This window comes from Bos indicus, chromosome 28 (assembly GCF_029378745.1).
Source record: "Bos indicus isolate NIAB-ARS_2022 breed Sahiwal x Tharparkar chromosome 28, NIAB-ARS_B.indTharparkar_mat_pri_1.0, whole genome shotgun sequence".
Taxonomy (NCBI): domain Eukaryota; kingdom Metazoa; phylum Chordata; class Mammalia; order Artiodactyla; family Bovidae; genus Bos; species Bos indicus.
In genome coordinates, this window is record NC_091787.1 from 454,539 (window position 1) to 471,166 (window position 16,628).

Sequence of the window (16,628 nt, forward strand, 5' to 3'; positions counted from 1 at the left end):
CATAGATGAGATGAGATGTAGATTAGAGGTTTCAGGGGTGGGGGAGGTTTCAGAGATGAGCAAGCACTAATAGATATAGTTTTCTTATGAGACTGATGAACATTTTCTGAATGCAGATGCTGGTGATAACTGAACAACCTTGAAAATATAATAAAAACAATACAAATAAAAAAGTGTATACATTAGAAGTGTGAATTTTATGGTATATGTATTACATTTCAATATTATTAAGTTTTGTGTATAAATACAGTTGAAATACAGTTTAATTCCTAAATGAGGTATGAAGGATAAAATTTCAAAAACACAATGAACAATCCAAAGGCATTGGAAATGATTGAGAGAGATCTTTTTGAGTATCATTAGGTTTCCTTTTGAATTAGAGAAGGAGGAGATTCAGGGTAACTGTAAAACAATCCTACAAACAATTCACAGTATCCTTCTTACCATAGAGCAATTTGGTGACAATACTGAAGCACAAAAACTCAGCTTTTGCCAAGCTGTTTCTGAGTTCATAACAGAATATACAGAAGCAGGAAAACAATTAATAAAAGTGTATGAGCATTAACTTCAGGGATTTAAGTCCCAGTGTACCTGGTACATTAAAAGGCTATCTGCCTATTGTTCAGCTACCCAAGACCTCATCTCAGGTAGGTTTCCATATCCTAACTTAAAGAATGTAGGAGAAATACTTAACTTTTAGAGAAAAAAAATTATAAGTAAAATATTTTATGCTAGCTTACCTATTAAAACCTGCATTTAATGACTAGAAAGACACAGAGAGTGGGACACGACTGAGCGACTGAACTGAAATGAGTCATATATTAATGACTAGAAATAATATTAGGCAAGTGTGTACAGAAATTTAAGGTATGTTTTGTTTTATTGAAAAGCTTTTGTAGGTACCACAATAAAAATAAAAACGGACAAATTCATCTCCATGTGAACCATGAGCATGTATACTTAGGTAGGTCTAAGGAAAAAGTTCATTACTTACATTCTACTCTCATATATTTATTAAAATATATACACATGATCACACATAAATATACACATACAATAACAAGGTATATGTTTTTTAGAAGTATTTATTGTTCCTCTAGGAGAAGGCAATGGCACCCCACTCCAGCACTCTTGCCTGGAAAATCCCATGGACAGAGGAGCCTGGTAGGCTGCAGTCCACGGGGTCACTAAGAGTCGGACACGACTGAGCAACTTCACTTTCACTTTTCACTTTCATGCAGTGGAGGAGGAAATGGCAACCCACTCCAGTGTTCTTGCCTGGAGAATCCAAGGAATGGCGGGACCTGGTGGGCTGCCTTCTATGGGGTCACACAGAGTTGGACACGACTGAAGTGACTTAGCAGCAGCAGCATTGCTCCTCTACTCATTTCCATTTTATAATTTAGAAAAGTCATTAAAAAGATAAATAGATGCAAATGTATGTGACAAATTCTGTTATTTTCTCCTATTTTTCTCTCTTTTTTTCTGTTCATCAAGATATTCATCCTTTAACAACAACTGCTGGGGCCACCACGGGAGATCCCACCTATGACAAGGGTCATGCAAAGAAGACCTGACAGGCAAAGGAGGATCAGGACTTGAGGGATTCCCTGGATCTACTCGAGCATCCACTCCGAAACCAAAATCTTTCTGTCTACTGTTTATTATATCATGCCTTTCACCAACTCTTCTGACATTAACAGGGGCTATCCCCGACTACCTTTCTTTGAATAAAATCAACCTAAGGCTCTAGTTAATAAGTCTCCTGGGCATAATAGGAGTGTTTCAATTCAAACCCCTCAGATGGCTTTCTAACTTGCCTGACAGGTTTATCCAGACTCTTACAACTACACATGTGATTGTTTACAGCCTCCCAACCACGAGAGACACGGAAAGCTTAATACATTCTAAAAATATAGAGCCTTTCGAGGAGTTAAAAAATATTAGAATAGAACTGGTGAAGGATTTCATTGATGAGCCAATGCTTGCTGCCAAGTTTCCATATCCCCTACCCATCGTGTCCTTAGGAGTATATTAGTTTATATAGTTGGTGTATATATATATATATATATATATATATATATATATATATATATATAGTAGCCTTGGTGTTAACAACTTTAGACCCTTGAGTTAATAAATTATTTCCTTTTTATACCCCACTGCACCTTTGCTCTATAGGAATGCAACTTTATCTAGTGCTTTGGGAGAGTGGCGCCAAACTTTAGAGAAATCACTTTTAGAGAAAATAAGTTTTCTGGTTGACTAACATTTATCAGAAGAAAAATGTTAACAGGCCACATGGCCAGAAGATGATGTAAATCACCTAAAGCCTTTGTATATGATAGGTTTGCAGAAAGAAAGCCTGGTCTTGATAACGGTCAAGGACTGCTGACCCTGCATGACTCTGCACCCTCTATTATTCTCTATGTAGAACTGAGGGTTTAAAAGCTCCTTTTAAAAATAAAGTTATGGGCCTTGCTCACCGAAGCTTGATCTCCCCGTGTCCTTCTTTCTTTCTTTCTTTTTCTTTCTCTCTCTCTCTTTCTTTCAGGCTGACTCCGTGGAGCACAGAGGCCCTCTGAGTTCACTTTTTTGCCTGGGCTTCTAAGACCAGATCAGGAAGGCACCCTGCATCTTCACCGGGGAGAGGACACCCTGTGTCTTCACCCCACTGAGAGGGCGCCTGTGGCCTCCGTGAACAGAGCAAGTTCCATGTCAGGAGCTTTATTGGCTTTCTGTGTAAACCAAGGAAGATCAAGCCTCTTTCTCTCCTCTTTACTTTTAACTCTCTCTCTGACACAGATGCCGTTCATCCTGAGGGAATCCCTGGATCCTGCCGGGGCTGGACCCTGGTAAACAACCATTCTACAAATAGGTAATGAGCATTGTGGGAAAGCAGTAAAAAATCTCTAGAAAACTAGATCAACAATACTTATTTCACGTTTCAGAAAATACTAAATACAACATAGACTAAAAGCAGTAGCAATTTTTAAAAAATATTTCTAGTCCTTGATACACTCACTATTTCTGGAACTAGAGCAAAGACTCTTAAACCAATCATGCTTTCTTGAAGAACAGAAAAATTGCAATCATTTTTAAAATCATATTTTGTATCCAGGTAAATATTTTCCAGCAGGGAAACGCTTAGTCCTTAGATCTTGCAGCCTGGTCTAACACTGGTGTTTCTTCCATATTATTTTGAAGAGGTAATGTGAGTTAAATTTATCAAAAGCTCCTCCCTGAGACAAGAAAAGCAATGCTCAGAGATGAGCTTGTATAAAATAACCTACTCATGAATGACATCTACATTTAAGGGGAAACAGTGGAAACAGTGGCTGACTTTATTTTGGGGGGCTCCAAAATCGCTGAAGATGGTGACTGCAGCCATGAAATTAAAAGATGCTTACTCCTTGGAAGGAAAGTTATGACCAACCTAGACATCATATTAAAAAGCAGAGACATTGCTTTGCCAACAAAGGTCTGTCTAGTCAAGGTTATGATGTTTCCAGTAGTCATGTACAGATGTCACAGTTGGACTATAAAGAAAGCTGAGCACCAAAGAATTGATGCTTTTGAACTGTGGTGTTGAAGAAGACTCTTGAGAGTCCCTTAGACTGCAAGGAGATCCAACCAGTCCATCCCAAAGGATATCAGTCCTGGGTGTTCATTGGAAGGACTGATGTTGAAGCTGAAACTCCAATACTTTAGCCACCTTATGCTAAGAGCTGACTCATTTGAAAAGACCCTGATGCTGGGAAAGATTGAAGGCAGGAGGAGAAGGGGAAGACAGAGGATGAGATGGTTGGATGGAATCACTGATTCAATGGACATGAGTTTTTGTAAACTCTGGGAGTTGGTGATGGACAGGGAGGCCTGGCGTGCTGCATTCCATGAGTTTGCAAAGAGTCGGACATGACTGAGTGACTGAACTGAACAGAACAGAACAGATAGCGATCTACCTTTAAACAGTGGATATCCATGATCTAGATTATGTTGTAATTATTAAAACACAAATACAAACAAAAATCACCTTCCTCCTTATGATGTTTTGCAGTTGTGTAGAAGTGTTCCACATCCATGTATCATTTTCTTGATCATTTTCTAAAAGTTTACATCAGAACAAAGAAGGATGGATAGAGGGAATTGCTCCTCTCTGACTGAACTCATTTTCTTGGGAATTACTAATAACACTGAGAATAAGATAGCTCTTTTTACCATGGTTCTATTTGCTTATCTTACTAACCTTCTGGAAAACCTTGGAATGATTAGGATGGATTCCCAGCTGCACACATCCATGTATTTTGCCTCAGCCACCTCTCCTTCTGTGACCTCTGCTATTCCACAGCAATTGTGCCCAAGATGCTGGTGGACCAATTTGCCAAGAACAAATCCATCTCCTTCAGTGGCTGTGCTCTGAAGTTCTTTGTCTTCTACATCTCTACAAATTCTGAATCTCTTCTGCTGGCAGTGATGGCCTATGACTGGTACAAGGCCGTCAGCAGCCCCTCAGCCCCTTGCTCTATGTGGTCAGCATGTCCAGAGGTCAACATGTGCTCCCTGCTCGTGGCTGGGGTTTACCTGGTGGGAATGGCAGGTACTCGATACACATGACATTAGTATTCCGCTTATGTTTCTGTGGGTCAAATGAGATTAGCCATTTCTTCTGTGATTTACCTCCAATTTTCCTCCTTTCCTGCTCTGATATACAGGTCAGTGAGTTGGTGTTATTCATTATTTTTACCTTCATTGAACTGAGTACCATTTCAGGAGTCCTTGTCTCTTATTGTTATACTACCCTTTCAGTCTTGAAGATCCACTCTTTTGAGGGGAGGTTCAAAGCTTTTTCCACCAGCACCTCCCACCTAACTGCAGTGGCAATTTTCCAGGAAACTATGCTCTTTATATATTTCAGGCCGAGTTCATCCTAATTCTCTAGATCAAGACAAGATGACCTCATTGTTTGACACTCTTGTGACTCCAATGTTAAACCCTATGATTTAGTCTAAGGAACAAAGATGTGAAACAGGCTCTGGAAAAGTGAAACTTAAAAGCTGGGGTTAAATGTTTATATTTTACACACATAAACACATTTTGGGTTTTGTATTTCTAGAGTTATATTTCATCATACAAGAGAACCAAAATTTTCCCAATGCTTACAATGTTATAAATGAGCATTTGTTGTATAGCCCAAATTTTAGAAATGCTACAGTCTCCAAATACAGCATGTTCATATGTATCAACAATTTATATATGGCACCTCCACTTTGTTGAAAACTTTCTGGAATTTTCTAACTTGATCAAATATCATTGGTTTATTCTTTCATTTAACCTACATTTCAACTTGCCTGAAGATTTGTTATGTGCTTCCTGAAAGATTTTTGAGCATTCTTTATATTTAATGGGACATACTGTAGTTTCTATACTAATGAATATAAGCTAGTGTTACCAACAAGCATTAACTAACTAAGCAGGTAAGTAACTCAATAGAAGCCTAACAATCATGAAATAAAATATTGAGTGTTATGAATCCAAAGCAAAATCTAAAACTAGTATGTCTTTGGATAGATATATTCAGTCACAAATCTAAAAATTATTCGTAGTAAATGAAACAATATTAGTCAGGGAATCTGATAATTAAATGAGCTATGAGGTGGACAAGCTCACGTATTTTATAGATAAAGAAGCCTCGATCGCCACAACATGGGAGAACCATGAAGTCATTACTCTAAGTGAAGTCAGACAGTGAAAGATAACTACTGTATTATCTCACATGCATGTTGAATACAAAAAGGATTAATTTATAGAAATACAGAGTAGATTGATTGTTTCCAAGGTCTGGTAGGTGAAAGAAGTTTGAAATATTTGTCAAAGTGTACAACTTTTCTGTTGTATGAGGAAAAACTTCTGGGACTCTAATATATACTTGACTTCAGTTAACAATTCTGTATTTTAAACTTTAAATTTTGTAGAAAAGTAGATCTTAATTGACTTCATTATACAAACACTCCAAATGGTAACTATGTGAATTAATGAATGTGTTGACTAATCTTATGTGGTGATCATGTCACAATGTGTTCTCATTCATTTCAGTCATGCCCAACTCTTTGAGACTCCATGGACTGTGGTCTGTCAGGCTTCTCTGTCCATGGGGACTCTCCAGGCAAAATACTGGAGTGGGTTGCAATGCCCTCCTCCAGGGGGTCTTTTGGACCCAGGAATTAAAACCATGTTTCTTATGTCTCCTGTATTGGCAGGCAAGATCTTTGCCACTTGCGCCACCTGGGAAGCCCAGTCATAATGCACACATGTGTCTAATCTTCACCTTGTACACCTTATACATGCTAATTGTCATTTTGTATGAATAAAAATTTAAAAAAATGAAAAAGAAAATTTAGGGAAAGTGGAAAGGACCTTGATAAAGTACATCAATGGGCTATCATTATCAATATTTTTATCACTATCTCCATGACAATTTCTTTCTCTTCTTTCCTCTTCTTGACCCTTGTTTAATGTCCTCTTTATCTCTTTGTCATTCACAAAGAACCGTCTACTTAAAGCATTATTTTATTTCACCTTGTTTGTGAGAAATTGGCTCCATTATCCAAAGAAAATTCCATGTTGTCCAGATCACAATGGAGGAATAAATAAATGCATAATAAACTGAAAACACTAGATAACATTTTTGAGTATTAACTTTATCTCAGTGGCAAAATCAACAGAGGGATAACATCTACTATATATATATGTAGATGTTACACACACACACACATTATAACATAAATTATTTGCATAAACTCAACAGATTTTTTGGAAGATATATAAAGTGGCGTGTATACTAATATAATGGATTGATAAAGACATTCATATTAATTACACTAAGAGTAAAGAGCTATAAGTTCTTGATATTTGACTATTTTATTTGCTTTTTTCCCTTATTTATTGAAGGCTAGAGCATTAATTTTGTTCATTATGAAAGTGTGAATTTGACCATATATTTGAAAAATCTCTTAAGACAGAAAAGCATTCTTAATTATTCATTAAAATTGTAAAGGATAAAAGCCACTGAAGTTCTTAGATTTTCTCACTATCATTGTAAAATACCCTTATGAGAAAATATCTTAGAATGGCAGTAAAGCCTAAAAAATGCCTCTGTTACGCAGAGTGGTATTTGTGAGACATTATGACATGTTATGAAAAGGTCTCATGGTGAATAAAAATACACAGAGAATTCTTATTTTAGATAAAAGTTTTAAAAGTCTAACTCTAGCATATTTCATTAATTCATCTAAATTCTTTTGGAATTATTGCTTATAGGCAACACTATGGCAGAAAACCCATGAAATATAATAAAGTCCAATCAAAATAATATGTCATCATGTTGCCATGAATAACACATTTCCATCTTTATAACAGAAATTTATTACTGCATCTAAAGAATTGTTTTATCTAAGTATTAACCCATTTTATATGATCTACTTGCGTCATATAAAAAAGAAAAAAAATTCATCCCATTAAATGGAAGACCAAAAATAGAATTGACTGATTCTACTTCTACCAGAAATTGTACGCTTAAGTAACAAATTATGGAATTATATTTTAAGTAATTTATAACTCAAAAGTTTGAGCAAGAACGTATAATATTAGTCTCTCAACATTCTGCAAAATAAGGAAACTGCACTAAATATTTGGGTGTATTCAAGTCTGTCTGCCAAAGAATCCTCAAACTACTGCACAATTGCCCTCATCTCACACTCTAGTGAAGAAATGCTCAAAATTCTGCAATCCAGGCTTCATCAGTACATGAACTGTGAACTTCCAGATGTTCAAGCTGGTTTTAGAAAAGGCAGAGGAACCAGAGCTCAAATTGCCAACATCCACTGCATCATGGAAAAAGCAAGAGAGTTCCAGAAAAACATCTATTTCTGCTTTATTGACTGTGCCAAAGCCTTTGACTATGTGGATCACAATCAACTGTGGAAAATTCTGAAAGAGATGGGAAAACCAGACCACCTGATCTGCCTTTTGAGAAATCTATATGCAGGTCAGGAAGCAACAGTTAGAACTGGACATGGAACAAAAGACTGGTTCCAAATTGGAAAAGGAGAACGTCAAGGCTGTATATTGTCACCTGCTTATTTAACTTACATGCAGAGTACATCATGAGAAACGCTGGACTGGAAGAAACACAAGCTGGAATTAAGATTGCCGGGAGAAATATCAATAACCTCAGATATGCAGATGACACCACCCTTATGGCAGAAAGTGAAGAGGAACTCAAAAGCCTCTTGATGAAAGTGAAAGTGGAGAATGAAAAAGTTGGCTTAAAGCTCAGAAAACTAAGATCATGGCATCTGGTCCCATCACTTCATGACAAATAGATGGGGAAAGAGTGGAAACAGTGGCTGACTTTATTTTGGGGGGCTCCAAACTCACTGCAGATGGTGCCTGCAGCCATGAAATTAAAAGATGCTTACTCCTTGGAAGGAAAGTTATGACCAACCTAGATAGCATATTCAAAAGCAGAGATATTACTTTGCCAACAAAAGTCCATCTAGTCAAGGTTATGGTTTTTCCAATGGTCATGTATAGTTGTGAGAGTTAGACTGTAAAGAAAGTTGAATGCCAAAGAATTGATGCTTTTGAACTCTGGTGTTGGAGAAGACTCTTGAGAGTCTCTTGGACTGCAAGGAGATCAAACCAGTCCATCCTAAAGGAGATCAGTCCTGGGTGTTCATTGGAAGGACTGATGCTGAGGCTGAAACTCCAATTCTTTGGCCACCTCATGCGAAGAGTTGACTCATTGGAAAAGACCCTGATGCTGGGAGGGATTGGGGGCAGGAGGAGAAGGGGCCAACAGAGCATGAGATGGCTGGGTAGCATCTCCAACTCGATGGGTATGAGTTTCGGTGAATTCCAGGAGTTGGTGATGGACAGGAAGGTCTGGCGTGCTGTGATTCATGGGGTCGCAAAGAGTCGGACATGACTGAGCAACTGAACTGAACTGAACTGAGTCTGTCTACATCAGCTCCCACCTCCATATTTCCCTTCTTTGTACCTCTATCTCACATTTTTTTATCATACACATAACAATGTCAGGTAGCAAATATTATGTAAATGCAACATTATCAATGACAGTGCACTAGGATAATACTGCAGGCAAGTTCCCATATCCTGACCCCTTCATCCTTGCCACTTGAATACTTAAGTAGAAATATAGTGTAACAATAGTAGATAATGGATTTCCCTGTAGCTCAGATGGTAAAGAATCTGCCTGCAATTCAGGAGACCCAAGTTTGGCCCCTGGGTCAGGAAGATACCCTGGAGAAGGAAATGGAAACCCATTCCTGTACTCTTGCCTGGAGAATCCCATGGGCAGAGGAGCCTCATGGGTTACAGTCCATGGGATTGCCAAGAGTTGGATACGACTGAGTGACTTTCTCTCTCTTTCTCTAATCATAGGTATCAATGTATGTCTAAGGCAGAGATCATATGCGTCATAGGTTGTATAGCTACATTCATAAAAAATAATGTTCAGTAATCCAATAAGTACAAAATTCTATGATAAACACAGAAGCAGCAACTTTCAACCTTCCTGGAGATCTCTGGCTTTAGACATGTGCTATGAACCAGGTAGCAATTCCACTCTGAACTTAGCACATCACTATTCCTTTCTGACCCTCAGATTCCCTTATGTAAGACAAAGACTTCAACTAGAATACCTCCAAGTTCCTTTCCAGATGATACAATCTGTCTCTATAAAATATGACCCTCCTGCTGTGTAAATCCATCCCAGTATTGGAAAATATTTGAAAACCATCTTAAAAAATAGAGTTACTTCATGTTCAAATTAGTAATTGGACTGTATGTGTAGGCTGTTTTAACCTTAAATAGTGGTGGCATGAAACCATCTGGATAGTATGAGATTAAGAAGACCAAACACTTTCAAACATGACTTTTGTGTGGCCTGTTATTCCATTTTGGGAATCTAATACACTGCTCACAGGAGTGGTTATTTACATTTATTAGCCCTCCAGGAAGCAAAACAGATATTAAAAGTTGTCATTTCTGTTCTGTTGCTAAGTCGTGCTGACTCTTTGTCACCCCAGGGACTGCAGCAGGAACTTTTCTTCCTCCCTGTCCCCATGGAGGGACACCAGGGCTCCCTATCCCTCACTCTCCAAGAATTTGCCCAAGTTCATGTCCATTGAACCAGTGATGCTATCCAACCATCTCATCCTCTGCCACCCTCTTCTCCTTTTGGCTTCAATCTTTCCCAGCACCAGAGTCTTTTTCAATAAATCGATATTCTCATCAGGTGGCCAAACTATTGGAGCTTCAGCTTCAGTATCAGCCCTTCCAATGAATATTCAGGGTTGATTTCCTTTAGGATGTACTGGTTGTATCTCCTTGTTGTTCAAGGGACTCTCAGGAGTCTTCTCCAGCACCACAATTTGAAAGCATCAATAACCTCACATATGTAGAGGATGTGACTCTAATGGCAGGAAGTGAAGAGGAACTAAAGAGTTTCTTAATGGGTGAAAGAAGAGAGTGAAAAGCTGGCTTAAAACTCAATATTAAAAAAACTAAGACCATGGTATCTGGTCCCATTACCAAATGGCAAATGTTTGTCACTGCTCTCAAGCTTCCCCTGTATCATAAAAGCAATCATGAAAATACATAAATAAATAGTTTGTCCAGCTCCAGTGAAACTTCATAGATCAAGTATACTGACTGCTCCTGTAGATTAGATAGATAACTGTATGTTAGTTTGTACCTAGGAAAATTAAACAACTATTAGGATGAATAAACTATCTTGACATACATAAGTATAGAGAAATTTCATATGCCAAAAAAAATGAATGACAGAAGTTGTACATAAAGATGTAAAAGCTATATGATTTTACTACTATATAACTCAAAATATCCAAATTAAAGCATTATCAGTTCAGTCAGTTCAGTTCAGTTCAGTTGCTCAGTCATGTCCAACTCTTTGTGACCCCATGAAGCACAGCATGCCAGGCCTCCCTGTCCATCACCAACCCCCAGAGTCCACCCAAACCCATGTTCATTGAATTGGTGATGCCATCCAGCCATCTCATCCTCTGCTGTCCCCTTCTCCACCTGCTCCCAATCTTTCCCAGCATCAGGGTCTTTTCCAATGAGTCAGCTCTTCGCATCAGGTGGCCAAAGGATTGGAATTTCAACTTCAACATCAGTCCTTCCAATGAACACCCAGGACTGATCTCCTTTAGGACGGACTGGTTGGATCTCCCTGAAGTCCATGCTGGACATCAATTTTTGATGGATATGGAGATGATTTACGAGATCTTAATAATGTTTTTGTCTTTTGTCTTTTTCTGGGAAAAGTGATCTTTTCATTCCTGACAATTTATTTTCAGTATACTTTTGTAGATGAAAGTTTTCTTGATACAGCATACTCTAAAAATGAGTTTCCACAAAGTATGTTCGCTGTCAGATTGTTACTTTTTTTTTTTTTAATCTAACAGTCTCTTGTGCAAAAGAAGTATGCATTATATATATTTTGATATTGATGTGGTGCATAAGTTCTTGGAGTATCTCAATGTATAATGAATCTTTACATTACCTGAAGTGATGCCCTGCTTGTAGAACTACCCTGTCTTTATGCCCCTACTAACTCCTATAGTCATTCTCCCTGCGGCAGGGAGACATAATGAACTTTGGTACCCTACAGTGCAGTGACCTCTGTATCACAATACTCCATGTTTGAGGAACAGACTACTATGTTCTGTAAAAGTAATGTCTTGGTAGACATTTGCCTACAGAATTTTACTGTCACCAGGGGCACCAGAAAAAAACAAATATAGATTTTTTTCTTTTAATTGTATCTAAGGAAGACATTTTCTTCTTAAGGCATGCTTTCAATTATTTTAAGATATCTATTTTTAATGAAACATAAATCTCATTGGGTGATATTTTATATTATCCAAATTAAAATAATAAATGTAGGTACTCAAACATACTGCATGATTCTGTTTATGGGCAAGGCAAAGAACAGGAAACCACATGGAATCAAAAATAGATGAATGGTTTCCAGGGCTCAGGGAGGGAGGAAGGGGGAGTGATAGCTAATATGTATGAGCTTTTTATTGAACTGATGAAAAAGTCCTGGAAGTAGATAGTGGTGATGACTGAACTACCTGGAAAATATATTAAAAACCAAAAAACTCTACTTATTAAAATGATGAATATTATGATTCAGGCATTATATTTCAATATGAAAGAAAATACAACCGAAATGCAGTATTATTCCTAAATGAGGTATAGAGGGAGAATGTTTCAAAAACACAGAGGAACTGGAAATGATGAAGAGGGTGATCTTTTTGAGTGTCCTTAAGTTTCCTCTTTGACTAGAGAAGGAGGAGATAGTTTCAGGGTAACTGTGAAGCACACAATATAAACAACCTGCAGTGCTCTTTCTACCAGAGATCGATTTGGTAACAAGAGTGGAGCATGAAAGCTCAGCATTTGACAAGTTGTGAATTCACAGGGGAATATACAGAAGTAGGAAAGTAATTAATGGAGTGTTTTTAATAACACCAGCTGCTGCTGCTGCTACTACTGCTAAGTTGCTTCAGTCGTATCCGACTTTGTGCGACTCCATAGACTGCAGCCCACCAGGCTCCACCATCCTTGGGATTCTCCAGGCAAGAATACTGTAGTGGGTTGCCATTTCCTTCTCCAATGCATGCTAAGTCGCTTCAGTCGTGTTCGACTCTGTGCAACCCTATGGACAGCAGCCCACCAGGCTCCTCTGTACACAGGATTCTCTAGGCAAGAATTCTGGAGTGGGTTGACATTTCATTCTCCAAGTAACACCAACACCTAAGGGTAATAGCTTTAGTGATTTAAGTCATATTGTTCCTAGTAAAATAAAAGGCCCTCTACCTATTGTTCAGCTACCTAAGACCTGTTCATCTCAGGTAGGTTTCCAAATTCTAACTTGCAACTCCTGCAGCTCAATTCCAGAAAAACAAATGACCCAATCAAAAAATGGGACAAAGAACTAAATAGACATTTCTCCAAAGAAGACATACAGATGGCTAACAAACATGTGAAAAGATGCTCAACATCACTCATTATCAGAGAAATGCAAATCAAAACCACTATGAGGTACCATTTCATGCTAGTCAGAATGGCTGCGATCCAAAAGTCTACAAGCAATAAATGCTGGAGAGGATATGGGGAAAAGGGAACCATCTTACACCGTTGGTGGGAATGCAAACTAGTACAGCCACTATGGAGAACAGTGTGGAGATTCCTTAAAAAACTGGAAATAGAACTGCCTTATGATCCAGCAATCCCACTGCTGGGCATACACACTGAGGAAATCAGAAGGGAAAGAGACACGTGTACCCCAATGTTCATCACAGCACTGTTTATAATAGCCAGGACATGGAAGCAACCTAGATGTCCATCAGCAGATGAATGGATAAGAAAGCTGTGGTACATATACACAATGGAGTATTACTCAGCCATTAAAAAGAATACATTTGAATCAGTTCTAATGAGGTGGATGAAACTGGAGCCTATTACACAGAGTGAAGTAAGCCAGAAAGAATGTTCCTTGGAAAAAAAGCTATGACCAACCTAGACAGCACATTAAAAAGCAGAGACATTGAAAAAAAAAAAAAAGAAGAAGAAAAGAAAAACACCAATACAGTATACTAACGCATATATATGGAATTTAGAAAGATAGTAATGACAACCCTGTATGCGAGACTGCAAAAGAGACACAGATGTATAGAACAGTCTTTTGGGCTCTGTGGGAGAGGGAGGGGGGTATGATTTGGGAGAATGGCATTAAAATATGTATAATATCATATAAGAAATCAATCGCCAGTCCAGGTTCAATGCAGGATACAGGAAGCTTGGGGCTGGTACACTGGGATGACCCAGAGGGATGGTATGGGGAGGGAGGTGGGAAGGGAGTTCAGGATGGGGAACAGGCAGATTCATGTTGATGTATAGCAAAACCAATACAATATTATAAAGTAAAAATAATAATAAATAAATAAATAAATAAAAGAATATAGGAGAAAATACTTAAGTTTTTGAGGAAAAAATGTAAATGAATAATTCTATGCTAGCTTACTTATTAAACCAGTATTTAATGACTAGAAATAATCTTTTCTTCTCAGAATCTCAGATTCCCAGAAGAATCTGTCTGAATAGGTTAATATCCACAATATAGCATTTTATGTGTTGTATTTGCTATTGGGTCACAAAAAAGCCTTTACTTCTTTTATTATTGGGAAAGTGTACACAAGAATTTAAGGTAAGTTTTGTTTTATTTTATTGAAAGAATACTGCAGATACCACAACAAAAATAAAAACATGTACAAATTCATCTCCTTGTGAACCATATGTCATGTTTACTTGGGCTTGAAGGGAAAAAATATCCATTAAATACATTCTATTCTTGTATACATTAAAATATAAACACAGGCTTGAAAATAAATACACACATATAGTATAGACAGCAGTCTATGTATTTTAAAAGCATGTACTGTCCTTCATCTCATTTCTGTTTCATAATAAAAAAAAACTTAAAATATGAATTAATTCAAACGTATATGGTACATTCTGTTGTCTTCACTCCCTTTTAGTTTTTTTTTTCTTTCACTGGTTAAGACAGTTTTCTTTGACAACAACCATGCTGCAAAGAAATAATGAACAATGTGAAAGAGAAATAATAATTTCTAGAATAGAAGAAGTAATAATTTTCTTACTTCATATCTCACCAAATACTACACACAAGATAAACTAAAACAGGTAACAAAATTATTTTTCATTAATACTAGTCAGTGATATACTAGTTACTTCTGGAACTAAATGAAGATTCTTCAACTAATCATATTTTTTTGAGAAACATGGATTGTAATCACTTTTGTACCCAATTGAATATATTCAAGCATAGGAAATGGCTTCCTTATGTCTTAGAATATGCTCTCTCCAATAGTAGTGTCTCTTCCGTATGGTTTTGAACCAGTGAAGAAATGTAAATTCATTCAGATCTACGCCCTGACATTAAAAAAAAAAAAAAAAAAAAGATAAGGCTCAGTGAAGAGCTGATAGGAAGTAATGTACTTCATAAACGACATCAAGATTTACATCAAATTTTCTCAAAGGTCTTTTTCAGATAATTTTAATTACTGCAGAATAGACAGCTATGCCTCTCTAAAGAGGGAGGGCATGGCTAGAAAATTTCCTGACTATAAAAAGATTATTACAGAAAACAACGTTCTGCTTTATTTTAAAGATGTGCACAAGTGTTACAACATGCAAGTGTCATTGTCTTGATCATATTCTCAGAAGTTTATGCAAGAACAAAGAAGAGTGAATAGAAGGAATTGTTCTTCCTCGACCAAATTTATTTTCTTGGGAATTACTGATAACACTGAGAACAAAGTGATCCCATTTACAATGTTTCTCCTTGTTTATATCCTCAATCTTCTGGCAAATCTTGGAATGATAACCCTGATTAGGATGGATCCCCAGCTGCACACACCCATGTCCTTTTTTCTCAGCCACCTCTCCTTCTGTGACCTCTACAGTTCTACAGCCATTGGCCCCGAGATGCTGATGGACCTATTTGCCAAGAACAAGTCAATCTCTTTCCATGGCTGTGCTCTGCAATTCTTGGTCTTCTGTATCTTTGCAGATCGTGAATGTCTCCTGCGGGCAGTTATGGCCTATGACTGGTCCAAGACCATCAGCAGCCCCTTGCTGTATGCAGTCAGCATGTCCACACACACACAGAGGTGTGTGTTCCCTGCTCATGGCTTGGGTTTACCTGGTGGGAATGGCAGATGCTCTGATACACATGACATTAGCATTCCGCTTATGTTTCTGTGGGTCAAATGAGAGTAAGCACTTTTTTTGTGATGTTCCTTTTCTCCTATTGTTATCTTGTTCAGATACACAGGTCAATGAGTTAGTGATATTCACCATTTTTGGCTTCATTGAACTGAGTACCATTTCAGGAGTTCATGCCTCTTATTGTTATATTATCCTTTCAGTCTTGAAGGTCCACTCTGCTGAGGGGAGGCTCAAAGCTTTTTCCACCTGTACCTTCTACCTAACTGCTGTGGTAATCTTCCAGGAAACTATGCTCTTCATATATTTCAGGCCAAGTTCTTCCTACTCTTTAGATCAAGATAAAATGTCCTCTTAGTTTTACACCCTTATGATTCCCATGTTAAACCCTCTGATTTACAGCCTAAGGAATGAAGATGTGAAACAGGCCCTAGTAAAACTGAAAACTAAATTGAATTTTTAAATATTTATATCATATGTATGTGTACACATCCACACACATATATAGTACTGTTTAATTAAAAAATTATATGACATAACACATTAGAAATATAAATTTTTCAGATTCCTAAATAAAGAAGTATTTGGATCCTAAAATATATTACAGTTCCCCTCACAAGTCTGCTAAGTGTGTGCCCAGAATTTAAATGTGGTACTAACTGTTTTTTAAAAACTTTTGAGTTTTCTAATTATGCCAACTTTTGTTTCACTTTTTCATTCAAATGTTATTTCAATTTCCCTAGAACTTATTGTGCATTTACTGAGCA

The 16,628-nt window shown here is 37.4% G+C and overlaps 2 pseudogenes; both read left to right on the forward strand.

Annotated features, from left to right (window-relative positions):
* The first annotated feature begins 4,132 nt into the window (after nt 1-4,132).
* LOC139180435 (olfactory receptor 5W2-like) lies at nt 4,133-5,044 on the forward strand (annotated as a pseudogene).
* A 10,319-nt stretch (nt 5,045-15,363) lies between these two features.
* On the forward strand, nt 15,364-16,324 carry LOC139180404 (olfactory receptor 5W2-like; annotated as a pseudogene).
* Nucleotides 16,325-16,628: the final 304 nt, after the last annotated feature.